Source organism: Dasypus novemcinctus, chromosome 1 (genome assembly GCF_030445035.2).
Source record: "Dasypus novemcinctus isolate mDasNov1 chromosome 1, mDasNov1.1.hap2, whole genome shotgun sequence".
In the NCBI taxonomy this organism is placed as follows: domain Eukaryota; kingdom Metazoa; phylum Chordata; class Mammalia; order Cingulata; family Dasypodidae; genus Dasypus; species Dasypus novemcinctus.
In genome coordinates, this window is record NC_080673.1 from 40629698 (window position 1) to 40644790 (window position 15093).

Below are 15093 nucleotides of genomic sequence, written 5' to 3' on the forward strand. Positions count from 1 at the left end.
TAGAAATGTTTATATTCTTCATTTATTTAGTATAGTGGTCTCATAGTTTTTTCTTATAAAAATCCTGATTTAGGCTTAAGTAATCTTCACTTTCTTTCATGTAGGAGGTGGTTGGCCATCTATTTAAATTACATTTTTGATTAGGTTTTCATAATGTCTGTAAACGATTTCAATCCTTTCTGGTCATTTATGAAACATTCAGTTGCTTTTTATTTAAAGTTTAAAAAAATTTTGAAATACTTTCAAACTTACATAACAGTTACAAAAATAATGCGAATCCCATATAGATTACACCAACATACTCAGGTACCCATATTTTATTTGTATTTCAGTTTTCCCCCAAGTGCCAACAGTGTCCTTTGAACTTTTTCTCCTCCCTTTCTGGCTCCATCTAGGATCATGTATTGCTTTTAATTATCACTGTTTATTTAGTTGCTGTTATTTTATTTATTGTGGGAACACATATGTAACAAATCTTTCCCATCTCAACCATTTCTAAGAGTACCTTTCAATTGGATTAATCACATTCATAATATTGCAATACCCTTGTCACCTTCCATTGCTAAAACTTTCCTGTCTCTTCAAGCAGAAACCCTACACCCCTTATGCCTTAACTCCCCCTCCCCTGCAACCTGTCCTCTCATGTCCTTTTTTTATGAACTTCCATATTCTGCAGTATTTCCTTTGTAAATTACCATTGATCTTAAATTTTTAACTTTCTAAATCTATAGCGGTTTTGTTTGATACCAACTTAACTTCAATAGTTTACACAAACTTTACTCCTATATGCCTCCAGTCCACCTTGAAGTAGTTCTTGTCACAAATCACATGTTTATACATTGAGTTCCAAATCCAATGGTTTATCATTACATTTTATGCATTTGCCTCTTCAATAGAAGTAAAGAGTGGGGTTACAAACCAAAAATACAGTATTATTGGCAATTATATTTACCCAAGTTGTTACCCTCACCAGAGATCTTTATTTCTTTATGTGACCTATTGTTTGTTGTCCTTGGAGACCTTTATTTCTTCATGCTGCTTCAATCTATTGTCTATTGTCTTTCTCTTTAAACCTATAAAACTCTCTTTAGCCTCTCTGGTATGGCTGGGGTAGTCATACATTTGCTGTTAATGTACAATATACATTAGATCCCAGTCATAGACTGTAACTTTACATCTGTAGCCTCTAGAATGTCAAGGAGAGAAAATTGTGGAGCATTATTTCAGGATTTTGAATTTGTAAGAAAGTCAACATTGTAGGCATTTATCCTAACTACTTAGGAAATGAGCTTTAAAAAATCCCATGGATTTTTGTCATTTAACTCAGAAGATATCCTGTCAAGTACAATATATTTCTATTTTGGAGCATTTTAGTATTTCATTTATCATAATGTTATTCATTTAAATTTCTTTACTGTTTTACTTAAAGGGGAAAAAACTCTTTAGGCATTTTAAGAGCTGTTTTCTTTTTTTTTTCCTTTTCAATAAAACTAAAATTGTGAGTAATTTAAAACATGTAAACTATTTCGGTTAAATTTTTAAAATTTATAATGAATAAATTTATTGTCTTACAAAAACCATTGTCTAGAAATAAGGGAATACAAGAAAAGATAATTTGCAGTCAGATGTCTGGTGGTCAACAGCCAGCACGGTTCATAAAGGGGGGAAAATCAAAGATTCCAAAACCACATGACAAATTCTTCCTAACATGTTAAAGCTTTTAACCCAAAATGTCTTGTGTTTTCAAGCACATTGCAGAGGCTCAAGGATTTATAATTAACACTGATTTATTTTCAATGAATGTTTATAATCCCGATTTGACTAGTACATCATGTGAAGCACAGTCAAAATTTTGTACATTAAATTGTTATAAAGGCAAATAATATATTTAACAGTGTCTTAGTACTGTATGCCAGTAGATGTGAATCTTTTCATTCTTCCTTTTCCCTTCCCTTTGGGTAGTGTTACAATGAACATTTTTTTAAAGCTGCATATTGATACCATTTCTTCTTAAATTTGGAAGTTCTTTCAAACATAATTTACCCAAAGTATTAGTTGGTCATTGTCTCTTTTTTAAAGATTTTTATTTATTTAATCCCCCCACTCCCCCCCCCTTGTCTGTTCTCGGTGTCTATTTGCTGCGTCTTGTTTCTTTGTCCGCTTCTGTTGTCGTCAGCGGCACGGGAAGTGTGGGTGGCGCCATTCCTGGGCAGGCTGCACTTTCTTTCGCGCTGCTGGGCGGCTCTCCTTACGGGGCATACTCCTTGCGCGTGGGGCTCCCCTACGCGGGGGACACCCTGCGTGGCAGGGCCCTCCTTGCGCTCATCAGCACTGCGCATGGGCCAGCTGCACACGGGTCAAGGAGGCCTGGGGTTTGAACCACGGACCTCACATGTGGTAGACAGACGCCCTAACCACTGGGCCAAGTCCGTTTCCCGGTCATTGTCTCTTCTATCACATCTAAAATGAAGACATTTAGTAGAAAATTTTCAAGTTTTGAATCTACTGATTTTTGATTTTGTTAGAAAGATATACTGTTCAGTGGACAGTTGTTTGGTGGCTTGTTTGAAGATTTTCCACTTTTTGTAAGCTATTTTTTCTAATAGTCCTCATAATTTTCTAACGAAATTTCCATAACTGAAATAATTTACCATCCCTCTGTATAAATATATTTTCTTTTTTTGTGCAAGAATCCAAGCCATCTTCTCAGACAGATTTTTACCAGAAATTATAAGCATAGATTCTATTATAAATCATTAAAAGTTTTTTTTTTTGACATTTAATTCTGTTATCTATGCACTAACTTTGTTGCTTCTCTTTGGAGTATATACAGGAAACTTCTTATAAAATTCATTGTTTGCTAAATATATCACTTAATATTGTTCATTTTATTGTTTAAAAAAATTTTTTTGTGCAAAATCAAGCTTGTAATTTGCTCTACCACAGCAATTGCATTTGCCATTTATTGCAAAATTTGCAACATACTTTCTTCCAGTCTCTTTTTCTTTTACTGTTCTGTTGGTTACTAGCTTCTGCATCTTCACATGACTCTGCATTGGTAGACTGCCTTCATTTTCATTTCTTTATTTTGACTTTCTATTTTGAAATTATTTCAGACTTACAGGACAGTTGCAAAGATTATGCAAATCCCATACAAAAACTCCAGCATAATCCCACACCCTCAGACCCTGATCCACCAGTTTTAACTTTGCCACCTTTGTCATATTCTATCTGTCCCTCCTTCCCCTCCCTCCCTCTATCCATCCCATCCATCATTTGAACATTTGAGAGAAGGTTGTACACATCATAATCTTGAAAAACTTCCACGTGTGTTTCCTACAAACAAGGATATTTACTTAAGTGCTGTTTTCAAAGTCAAGAAATTTAACATCAATCTGAAACTTACATTCTGTGTTCTGATTTTATCTCTTGTTGCACTCATTATCATGTATTGCATTTAATTGTCATTATCTCTTTAATTTATCGTTCTTTTTAATTGTAGAAACATATATAATGTAAATCTTCCATCTCAGTCTTTCCCATGCATACCATTCAGTGGTAATAATCACATTCACAATGTTGCAGTACCCTCGCCAGCATCCATTATCTCAGCTTTCCCTTTACCCCAGACAGAAACCCTACATTCATTTTGCATTAACTCCCAATTGCCCTGACCCACACTGCTGGTAACCTGTACTCTACTTTCTGTCTTTATGAATTCTCATGTTTATACATTTTCAGTCTGAAACCATAGATTTATCATTATATTTTATGCATTTACCTTTTAGGTAGTGTAGGAAATAAGAAGTGGAGTTACAAATAAAAAACAGTGCTTGTATTTATATTTACCACATCATTATCTTTACCAAAGGTCTTTATTTCTTCATGTGGTTACAGTCAACTGTCTGGTGTCATTTCCTTTCAACCTGCAGAACTTTCCTTTAGCATTTCTTGTGGGACAAGCTTTTGTTTATCAGGCAATGTTTCATCCCTCCCTCACTTTTGAAAGACAGTTTTGCTGGATACAGAATTCTTGGTTGGCTATTTTTTGCTTTTAGCACTTTAAATTTATCTTCCCATGGCCTTCCTTCCATGGTTTTTGATGAGAAATTGGTATATAATCTTATTGTCATGTTGCTTCTTTCTTGTGACTGTCAGAATTCTCAATTTTGGTATTTGACAATTTAATTATAACATGGTGTGGTGTGGGTCTGTTTAGCGTTTATCCTGTTTGTAGTTTGTTAGGACATTTTGGATGTGTATGTTCATGTCTTTTGTTACATTTGGGAAGTTTTCAGTCATTATTTATTTGAATATTCTCTATGTACCTTTCTCTTTTTTCCTCCTGAGATCCCCACAATGTTTATATTGTTATGTTTGATGTTGTTCTACAGTTCTTTTATTTTTTTCTTCTTTCTTTCCTCTTTCTGCTCCTCAGAGTGGATATTTCAGTTGTCTTATTCTTAAGTTGACAATTTGATTCTTTCTTCTGCCAGTTCTAATCTGCTATTGAATTCTGGGGAATTTTTAATTTCTCTTACTGTGGTCTTCAGCTTTGTTTGGTTCTTTTTCATAATTTCCATCTCTCTTTTGATTTCCTTTAGTTCTTTGTCCTTGTTTTCTTTTAGCTATTTGAGCACATTTGTGAACAGTTTTTAAAAATCCTTTACCTGGAATGTCCCACGTCTGATCCTTCTCAGTGCTGGTTTCTGATGCTTTAATCTGTCATTGTAGATTTGTTAACTTCTTGTTGAAACCTGGACAGTTTGATATTTTAGTGTGTTATTACAATAATTTAGACTCTTAGCTGTCTTTTCCTTAAGCTTGTATCCAGCTAGTATTATGACAGAGCTTTTGTTGAATGCTAAGAACTAACAGAATATTAAAAAAACAACAACAAAGGAACAAAAGAAAACCTTTCCCAGTGTTTGCTGATTGACCTGTATGTGTGCTCTGTTTGAGGGTTTATCCATACAAAGTTTAGAGAATAGCTACAGGCTATTCTCCCTGATCTTTGCTGCATATGCATCTTGTCTCAGGTGCACTGGTGGCCATAGTATTTTCTCCAATTACATTGTTCTCCCTGTCCCTCATTTCCTAGGGAACATTTTTCTCACTGTTCTGGGCCCTGAACTGTATGTTCTACAGCCAGCATCTGTTGTCCCAGGCAGTACTGACTCCTTGCCCACAGCATCCTGTAGGAGAGTTTTGTGGGCTTCCATCTACACACCCTGGGCAAGTTCTGGGATGGTGAGCCCCTTAGGCCACCACCTAACAAATTGGGCCATGCATACATGGTCCCAGTATATGTATGAGAGTCACTCTGCACCCTCCAGAACTGTGACTGTAGGTCTGCACTGGAATGTAGTCTATCTTAGTGCAGAGCTGGTGAAGGATAGGGTAAAGTCCAGACTGGTGCCAGGAGATCCTGCTGCTTTTAAGTAAGTAGACTTAAAAAAAAAAAAATTAGTAATTTGTTACTTACCCTGTTACTGTAGTCCTTTTTTTTCCTGGAGCTTTGAAAGATATATCTGCCTATTCTTACTGGTTGTTCAAAACTTTTGTGGGAAGCCAGAGCCTTGAAGTGTCTTATTCTGCCATCTTGATTATGGCTGCCTCCCTTTGTTCTTTGTTATAATTTTAAAGTTTTGTCCATCCTCTTCTTTTGTAATCTATTCCTTTTTAATGTAGAGCAATGATTTAATTTTGTTATATTCAAAGTGTATATTAATATTAGAAGGTAAAATTAAAGATTAAAATTAATAAGTTTCCAACATGCTACATCATAGATGAACCTTGAAGATACTACATGGAAAGAAATAAGCAAGGCACATAAGGAGAAATACTCCAGGATTTCATTTACGTGAAATATGTAGAAATAGCTAATTTTTAGAAACGGGACATAGATTATAGGTTACCAGGGCCTGGGGCAAAGAGTAAGTGATTGGTATATATAAAAAAAATAGAATAAAAATATTTTTACTAAAAAAAAGCATTGTTTACTTACCTATTATGATTTTTATAGATATAATTGCAACTTATGTTATTTGTCAAAAATATTTAAGTAAATGCATTTCACTGTTATATTGGCACATAGGAAAAATTGATTCCAACTCTCTAAAGTTTAATTTCCAGACCTGGAAGTATAGTATATAACTAACTCTCAAGAGTTTACTGTCAGTACATTAGCCAATAGCCATATGTGACTACTGAGAAATTGAAATGAATGTGGCTATGGAATGGAGGTTTCATGAGGGTTACACCAAATCTTCAGATTTGTGAATTCAATTTCAGTTAATGGATTTTGAAAAGATTTTTAAAGGAGCTCAAATATTTAATATTCTGAGTTCATAATTTTTAAAATTAAGTGTGCCTAAACTTCCCTATGGATTTTAAAGCTAGGGAGAGTAATAGCTTAACTATTTATAACACCAACCTATTTTATTTTTTTTTGCTGTTATCCTTTGAGCAAGCTAGGCAATATGTTTTCCATGCTCCTAATTTCCACAGAAATAAATGAATGCTATAGCCAGTGTTTATTTCGTTCTCAGTCATGATTTAAAAAGACAAAGAGGTCTAAAGACCTGATTTAAAAATCAGAAGAGTAAGTCCATTGTCTTGTCTTGAGAGAATTTGTCCACTAGATTGTTTCCAATGTGCATTCTGTGGAACCAGTCACTAGAAATGGTCCTTGAAGAAAGGGTTCTATGATTAAAATATGTTTCAGGAAACACTAAATACCATAATATTGTCCTTGTACAGATTCATAATGCACATTAGTGTGGAGACATCTTGGAAGTAAGAAACATGCTAAAATTTGCATTTCTTAAACTTCTTGGGCAGTGGAATCCTTTTGTTTTTTTTTAAAGTATAACTCGTCTATCCTATGAGAAATGCTGCCCTCTAGAGGTATAATTTAATTTCTCTAGAATTTGAGTACCATAATGCTGCCTTATCTTAGTGTGCAGAAGTTGTAACCACTGTACTAACTAAATACATGGTAACAAAATAACCAAACGAAAAACCTTATATTGTCTAGTTTTAGGAAAACTTGGGGAGATAGAATAGCTAAGTAAAAAACCCTCTTTTTTTTTTTTTAGTGGACATGTGATATTTATGGTTGCTAGTAATTTTTTGAGTAGAATTTCTGTTTATAGGGAATTACAGGCAAATAATACCTCAGGTCTCCAAACTCCACAAAGTCTGTTTTGCTGCCAGAAGCCATCCTTCACTGTCTTTGAAGACCTATTGCAACCTTGCTTAAGACAGTTACCGTTCAAGGGAAAGCCAGTTTCCTCCTATCTCTTCCTAAATCCTCATTGTTTAGGATTTAAAATATGACTGGAGTCATATTTTAGCATGCTTTACCTTTATATACTCAAACTGGGGAGAGAAGGATTGTATATCAAAATTTTTTTGAGATTTTTCTGACATATTTGTAAAAACTTCAGGAATATGTGTAGAACTGGGTTCTGATGATGATGAGAGAGCAGAAACATAGTTTTGTATTTTGCTGAATGTGTTGGTCTGGTGAAGTTGTCAGAGATTCTGGATTCAGTTTTCAAGGTCAGGTAGCTAGGAGTGGTTTTAAATTGTTTTAATCTTTGACTGATTCCTGTTGTCTTCAGTGGCATATACCAAATGAACTCAGATGCCTAAAGATTTATGGTATAATTTAGAGGAATAAAATAATTATGACAATTGGACTGATGGAGTGGACTTATCTGTGACCATTCACCTACTTCTTCTATCTACCCCTATCAAACTCTAAGAGATTCTGAAGATACAGTACTTCATTCGCCAAGATAATGAAATGTACTTTAAGGGCAGTGTCAGCTCTGTGAAAAGCACTATAATTGCTGTTGTCTGTAGGTGAAGGTGTACCTTCTCTTGAAATTGTTCTTTTGATTTGAGGGGAGGGATGATGGGTTCCTAGGGTGACTGTCACTTCTGTAGTTGAGGTGGACATTATTTCCATAAGGTGTGATAGGCATGATGATCAGGGATGTACTGACGGGAATGAATCTTTTGGCTCTGACTAAATGATCATGGAATCCTTAGATCTAAAATAGATGGCCACCCTATTAATGTCTACTTGATTTGTATAAACGAAAAAATGTAAGACTGATCAACAAAGGCCTAACTTGGACTATTGTAAGAGTGAGTTTTGGTTCATGACAATTTCTAGACCTTAGTGAGGTCCTTGGAAGATTCCATCTTTATGTGTTTATGCATGTTTTTGTATATTTTAACTTTTTTTCTATTCCCACTTTGCCTTGCAGTTTGGTCCATAGGTTATAGAAGAAACCAGTAGAGAAAGGGACATTACACAGAGATTCTGACTTTAACACTGTGTGTATTAACTGCTGATAATTGAGTCTCATCTCCCTTTTGAGGAACAAAGTGTGATGTTTTATTTGTACAAGCCTTAGTTGAAATCTATCATGCGGGAGAATCTCGTTTGGAATAAATACGTATATTGTTAAATAGCCAAAATTTGGTGTATATTTATAGTTGCCCATTTTAGATAGTCTTTCACTGTTGGGGAAAGCGACATCTTAGGAGTATACAAGGCAAAACTTAATTTCTTAGTATCCTATACAGCCAGGACACAGGCATGTGGCCTAAGTTTTATCAATCAGATCTATCTGCGTAGGACTTGAATTCAGAAGAGAGAAATGCAAGGTAAAATATTTGCTTGGAATAGCTTCCTAATATAAATGTTGTGTGGTGAGACATTGAGCTTTTAGAGGTAGCAGTGGCTGAATTCCCAGTGAACCTTATTGTCCTAGGCTTAGCTTTCCATGGTATCAGGCCGTAAAGAGTGGGAACAGTCTAGTGGGAGTATTTTTCCTGGCTGTATACTCCCAAACCAAATCTTGGACTCTCTACGGGTAATTCTTAAATCACTTAATATATTTTAATAAATTACTTTTCTCTTGAAAGTACCTTTAATAGGTTCTGTTGTTTGCAACTAAGAACTCTATTATTGATAACTAATTTTAAAGGTTTGTCAAAGTATTTTTTAAATTAAAATCCAAAATTGTAACACTTTTACTTTTCCCTCTGCAAAAGCGTACATTTTTTTGCCACCATATTTTTTACTTAGAATGCCAGTTTTTCCACCTTTTGAATTGCTTCCAGTCCTTTAGTACTCAGCTTGAGCTCCACTACCGTTGTGAAACCTTTTTTATGCCATCCCAGCCTGACGGATTCTTTTTTCCCCCCTCTGAATTCCAGTAGCACTTATTTAGCTCTTAAGTGCTAGGTTCCCTTTTTCTAAGTGCATCTTAGCTTTCACACTAAATGATAAGTTTCCTGAAAACTGGTAATATATTTCTTTCTATCCCTTACATTATCTGGCAGAGTGTCTTGCAGCTATTAGATTCGAGGTTCTGCACAGCTGCCCTCAAAATGTGTAGTGATTCGAGTTGCTGAGAATGACAGTGATGCCAGGCCAAGTGAGTTGAGATAATAAATTAGTTAGACTCACTTTACTAGGGTCCTAGTAAAATACATAGTCTGGTCATAAGGACCAATTTCCAGCTTCCTCTAGGAGTCTGAGACTTGCCTTTCAGTTCTGTTTTCATTAGTTAGGTGGCCATGTCTCTGAATTACTATGCTCATAATACATAATTTTTTTGCCTTAACAAAGCCTTCTTTTTTTTTTGTAAAGATTTATTTAATTTATTTATCCCCCCACCCCTTGTGACTTGCTGCTGTCTGTTCTCTGTGTCCATTCACTGTGTGTTCTTCTGTGTCTACTTGTCTCCTCTTTTTATTGCGCCATCTTGCTGTGCCAGCTTTCCATGGGTGCAGGCCGTCAGCTTTCTGTGGGTGCGGGTCAGCTTGCCTTCACAAGGAGGCCCTGGGATGCGAACACAGGGCCTCCCATATGGTAGATGGGAGCCCAATCAATTGAGCCACATCCGCTTCCCAACAGAGCCGTCTTTTTCTTTCCTGCTTTCTAGTTCCTTCCTTTTTGTCTTCTGGACTTGCTGTTCATAATGAGCAAGCTTATTATGTTCAATCTCTTAGAGTGTTGTATAAATTATAAAATAATTGAAACATACAAAAAAAAAAAAGTCTACGTAGTAACATAGCAGACACTTTTGTACTAAGCCATAATGTCAAGTAGATACCTTTTGCCTCATTTGCTTTTTCTCTCCTTTTAAAGTCCCCTCCCACCCATTCTTTTTCTCTTTACTTCAGAGATATTCATTATCCTAAAGTCTTTGTGCTTCATTCTCCTGTTTTTTTAAATATCTATAAAACCTTTATATAAAAGATGGCCTGAAAAATTTTCATGCAACATTGTTTTCTAGAATTGTTTATATTGACACATTGTAGGTTTAGTTCATGCTTACTCCTATTTAGTATTCCATGTTGAATAAGGCTCATTTTCATATTGAGAGATCAATTAAGTTCAGCCTTTTGGTGTATAGTATTGTAATGAATGGCTGTATATATAAGAACTTAGTCAATGTGTAATTTTATAAAGGGTAGATACTTGAAAGTAGAGTCACAGAGTATAAGTACCACTTCATCTTTACCGGGTATTGCCAGATCCATTCTAAAGTAGAGGTACTACTTTATATTACTTTACTTTCTGGTAAAGTCAAACATCTTTGCCTAGTTTAGTCGTTATGATTTTCTATTCTGTGAATTTTCTTTTCAGATGATTTTTTCCCCCTTCCTTCAGATAGGTATTGGCTTTTATGTTGATTTGTTTGAATTCATTTTATAATCTGAATATTAATGTTTTTGGTATTATACATTGCATATACCTTGTCATCTGTGGCTTGTTTTTTAACTTTGGAAATTTTACATTTAATACATGGGTTTTTTTCTAGAGTTTGTTCTGTACCAGTCTTATTTGATTCATTTACATCCATGTCAGTTACTGTGTTAATTACAAAAGTTTTTATTTACATCTTCATATCTGATAAAGTGATTCTTCTTTCTTGATGAATTTTGCATCAGCTTGTCAAATTTCACCCTTCCCCCAAGAAAATCCAACAAAAACAATACTCTGAAATCCTGTTGGGATTGTGATTGGAATCTCATTGAATTTGTAGATTACAATGGTGAAAACTGCCTTATTTTTTTGGATGACAGTGGTATCTACCTTTAATTAGGTATTTTTTAGTGTCTTGCAATAGAGTTGGATTGTTTTTCTCAGAAAAGTCTTCAATTTACTCTTTTTATTTTTTATTTTCGTTACTATAATGAATGGTAATTTTTTTTAGTAACCAATTAGCAACCACTAGTAATCAAATAGCAATAGAAATTATTTGCCATTTGTATGTTGATTTTGTATCCAGCAACCTTGATGAACTCTAATTCTAATCATAGATTCTCTTGAGTGCCCTTTAAAGATGATATATAACTAGTGGATAATTTATGCCCTGTGCCTCTTTATTTTCTTGTCTTATTGAGCTGTTTAGGACTCCTTTATAAGAGTGCAGCTCTTCCTCGGTTTTTGCTTTGTGTGAGTATTAATGTGTGTGTGTGGAGTGTGGATTTGAGTTCTAAAGTCTCCACCCTGGGTCATGAGTTTCATTTCTGGTCCCTTCATATGACTCAAAGGCCAAAAATATATTGGTTCAGACCAGCAACTTACCCTGCGGCAGAAGCATTGTCAATTTACAATCTTAGTAGTTTTTTTTCCTGTGCTCTTGCACAAATTATACATGCAATCTCTTAAGTTTAACTGCAGCTCTTAAGATTGACCAATAAGATTTTACAGTTCATGAAAATGGACATTTTCCTAATACTTTGAAGAAGTTTAGAATAACTGATTATTATTGGATTCATTGTCTTATTTGTTGATTGATACCTCTCTTTAACAATTAGCAGTTAGTTTAGAAAGTATTAAATTTAAATTAGCAGTAAATAGTATGTATTTAATTATATTGCAAGTGAATCACATTCGAAAATCTAGCATTCATGTACTCCTGAGTCATGTAAATTCCCCAAAGCTTTAAGTATTCTGAACATATTAAAAATAAATACTTTTGGGAATTCATGTGCCTCAATGTAGAATTTTAAAAATCAGACCTGAGCACCAAAAACCTCTTATAACTTTTTAATGATTGTCCATTGCATTAAATAAAGTGTACATTTTTTACCAAGGCAAAAATGGCCCTTCCTAAAGATTCCTTATTTGCACAATAAATTTTAACCCTACTAAATCAATTTAAATTTCTGAATTTACCAGTGTTTTATGCATCTGTCTTTATAAATATGCTAATCACTTAACCTAAAACACACTTTCCGGGAAGCGGATTTGGCTCACCAGATAGAGCATCTGCCTACCACCTGGGAGGTCCAGGGTTTGTAATGAGCTGGCCCACGCGCAGTGCTCATGTATACAAGGAGTGCCGTGCCATGCAAGGGTGTCCCCCGTGTAGGGGAGCCCCACGTGCAAGGAGTGTCCCTATAAGGAGAGTCACCCAGCAGCACATAAGTGCAACTTACCCAGGAGTGGCGCCGCACACACGGAGAGACACAGATTCCCGATGCTGCTGAGAAGAATACAAGTGGACACAGAAGAACGCACAGTGAATGGCCTTAGAGAGCAGACAGCTGCGGGGGGCAGGGGCGGGGAGGCAGGGAACGGGAGAGAAATAATAAATTAAAAAATGAAAATAAAATACACTTTTCTTTAGTTAGCCTGAAAAGTCTCTTCTCTATGGACAACAGTACAAATATAAAAATGTTCTTCTGTGAACTAGAAAATAAAAAAGGCTCTTCTTTGAACACTTTTTGGCCAGTCTAAACTCAATTATTTATATTACTTTTCATACTAGCCATTGTATTTAGTAGTTAAAAATATTACAGTCTTCCCTCAAAATTGAGTGTTTGAGAGCATCTTTGCAGTTTCTTCAATTCCTTGCTTACTGTCATTTAATGATAAATACTGACTGGATAGATGAACAATTTATGCTTTTTATTTTAAAAAAAGTATAGGAGTTTTTCCTTTAATTGTTTAATAGAAGATGGCACTGATTCCTATGCAGATTGGCTCTATGGGAACTCAGAAAAGACACATGAAATAAGATGTAAGTAGTATTATCTAGAAATAGTTTTCTGAAATTGGAACTAATAAGTGCTAAATTACCTAGAGTGGAGGCTCTAATTTCCAGAATGATAATTATTTAGTTGTTAAAATAAATGGCATGTAAGGGACTTTTTAACTTCCCATAGCAAAAACAGGAAAAAATTGTAAAGTTAGAGTCTGAGGTTTCTGATATTTCATAGGCTAACAAAAGGTTGCTTTATTAGTAGCATTAAAGAACAAATCACTTTATTGGCTTAGGCATACTGGTTGCTTTGTCAGTCCAAAGAGCTATGACTTCTTGTTTCAATTCTTGATTATGTTAGAGTAGTAAAGTGAAAGCTATTTTGACCTTAAGCAGAAAATGGAAAGTTTTTACAAATAAATTAAAACATAAGGAATGTGGTGAAGAAATAATCCAATCCAAATAATCCAAATGTTAATGTTCATTAACATTTTTTATGAATTTTACATGTTTTTGTGTGCCAGTCTTAAAATAGGTTTCTTTTATAGATTCATTAGTTGGTATTTAAAAAATAATTTTAGATGAATAGTTTAGAGGTGTATGTCAAAGGAATAGAAAAAAAATGGAATTATTAATATGGGTAAACTTTTGGTTCTTCAAATAGTATAGTGAGAGCAATTTTAGATATAGAAAGTATTAACTTTACAGAAGATTTTATACCACTAGAATAACACATCTTCCAAATTATTTTCATATAGATAATTGAAATGCATTTGCTTATTAGGATAATTTTGGAAGTGGTGATTTGGTTCTGTTAACCTACATCAGAGATTAAAATAGGAGTCTAATGGGGGAGGGGATGTGTTTAAATCATATTTCTTCAAAACCATAGTTTAAACACTAGGAATTACAGAGCTAAGTATTATATGACTGGGGTTCTTACAATTTCAGTAATTCATTTTAAATTTTATAATGATGAAACGCTTAAAGATTTTAAAAAGTACAAGGAAGAATATAAGATGCTTATATATTTAAATAAATTTAAAATATACCTGAAAATGACTAATTACATTCTTTTGATTCGCTTCCCAGAGGAAGACCTGAAGATTTCCTTTTAGTTTTTATACTTTTATGCACACATACATTTGCATTAAAAGGTAATTAGTATTGATTTGGCTTTCAAATGCAAATAAATAGTATATTGTTTGCATACTTCTTTGTAACTTGCTTTTTTCACTCACTGTTCATTTCAAGATTTATCCATGTTGGTATGCATAAGTACTTGCTCATTTTAATCTCTGTAATATCTGCTTGTTTATTCCATGATTGATATATTTGTTCCTCTATTGGTGGCAATTAGAATGTTTTCAGTGTTTCACTACTGGAGACAGTGCTATCAAAAAGTTCCTGTATGTATGCAAGAGCCTCTCTGGGTCACAGACCTGTAAGTCTCTGATGTCTAGTAGGGTAACTTCTACTCCTATGTAACTTTTTTCTTTTTTTAAATTTGTTTGTCTCTCCCCCCCGCCCGCCCCGCCGGCAGTTGTCTGCTCTCTGTGTCCATTCGCTGTGTGTTCCTCTGTGTCTGCGGCACCGGGAATCTCTTTGTGTGTCTTTGTCGTGTCATCTTGCTGCATCAGCTCTCCGTGTGTGTGGCACCACTCCTGGGCAGGCTGCACTTTTTTCATGCAGGGAGGCTCTCCTTATGGGGTGCACTCCTTGTGTGTGGGGCTCCCCTACACGGGGGACACCCTTACATGGCATGGCACTCCTTGTGCGCATCAGTACTTCGCATAGGCCAGCTCATCACACAGGTCAGGAGGCTCTGGATTTGAACCCTGGACCTCCCATGTGGTAGGTGTATGCTCTATCTATTGAGCCAAATCCACTCCCCCTATGTAACTATTGAACACTTTAAGTATGACTAGTATGACTGAAGAACTAAATTTAAAATTTTACTTAATTTTAATTAATTTACATTATATTAAAAAAACCAGATAATTCAGTTATTGGAAAATGTTTATGTGTGTTTAGACTAGCTTAAATATGTAAACATTGTTAGCTGCAG

At 34.9% G+C, this 15093-nt stretch overlaps 1 protein-coding gene across 4 annotated transcripts in view; it reads left to right on the plus strand.

Moving 5' to 3' along the window:
- FBXW7 (F-box and WD repeat domain containing 7) overlaps positions 1 to 15093 on the plus strand; it is a 239613-nt gene that overhangs the window by 43241 nt on the left and 181279 nt on the right. The gene's annotated exons all lie outside the window — the stretch shown is intronic.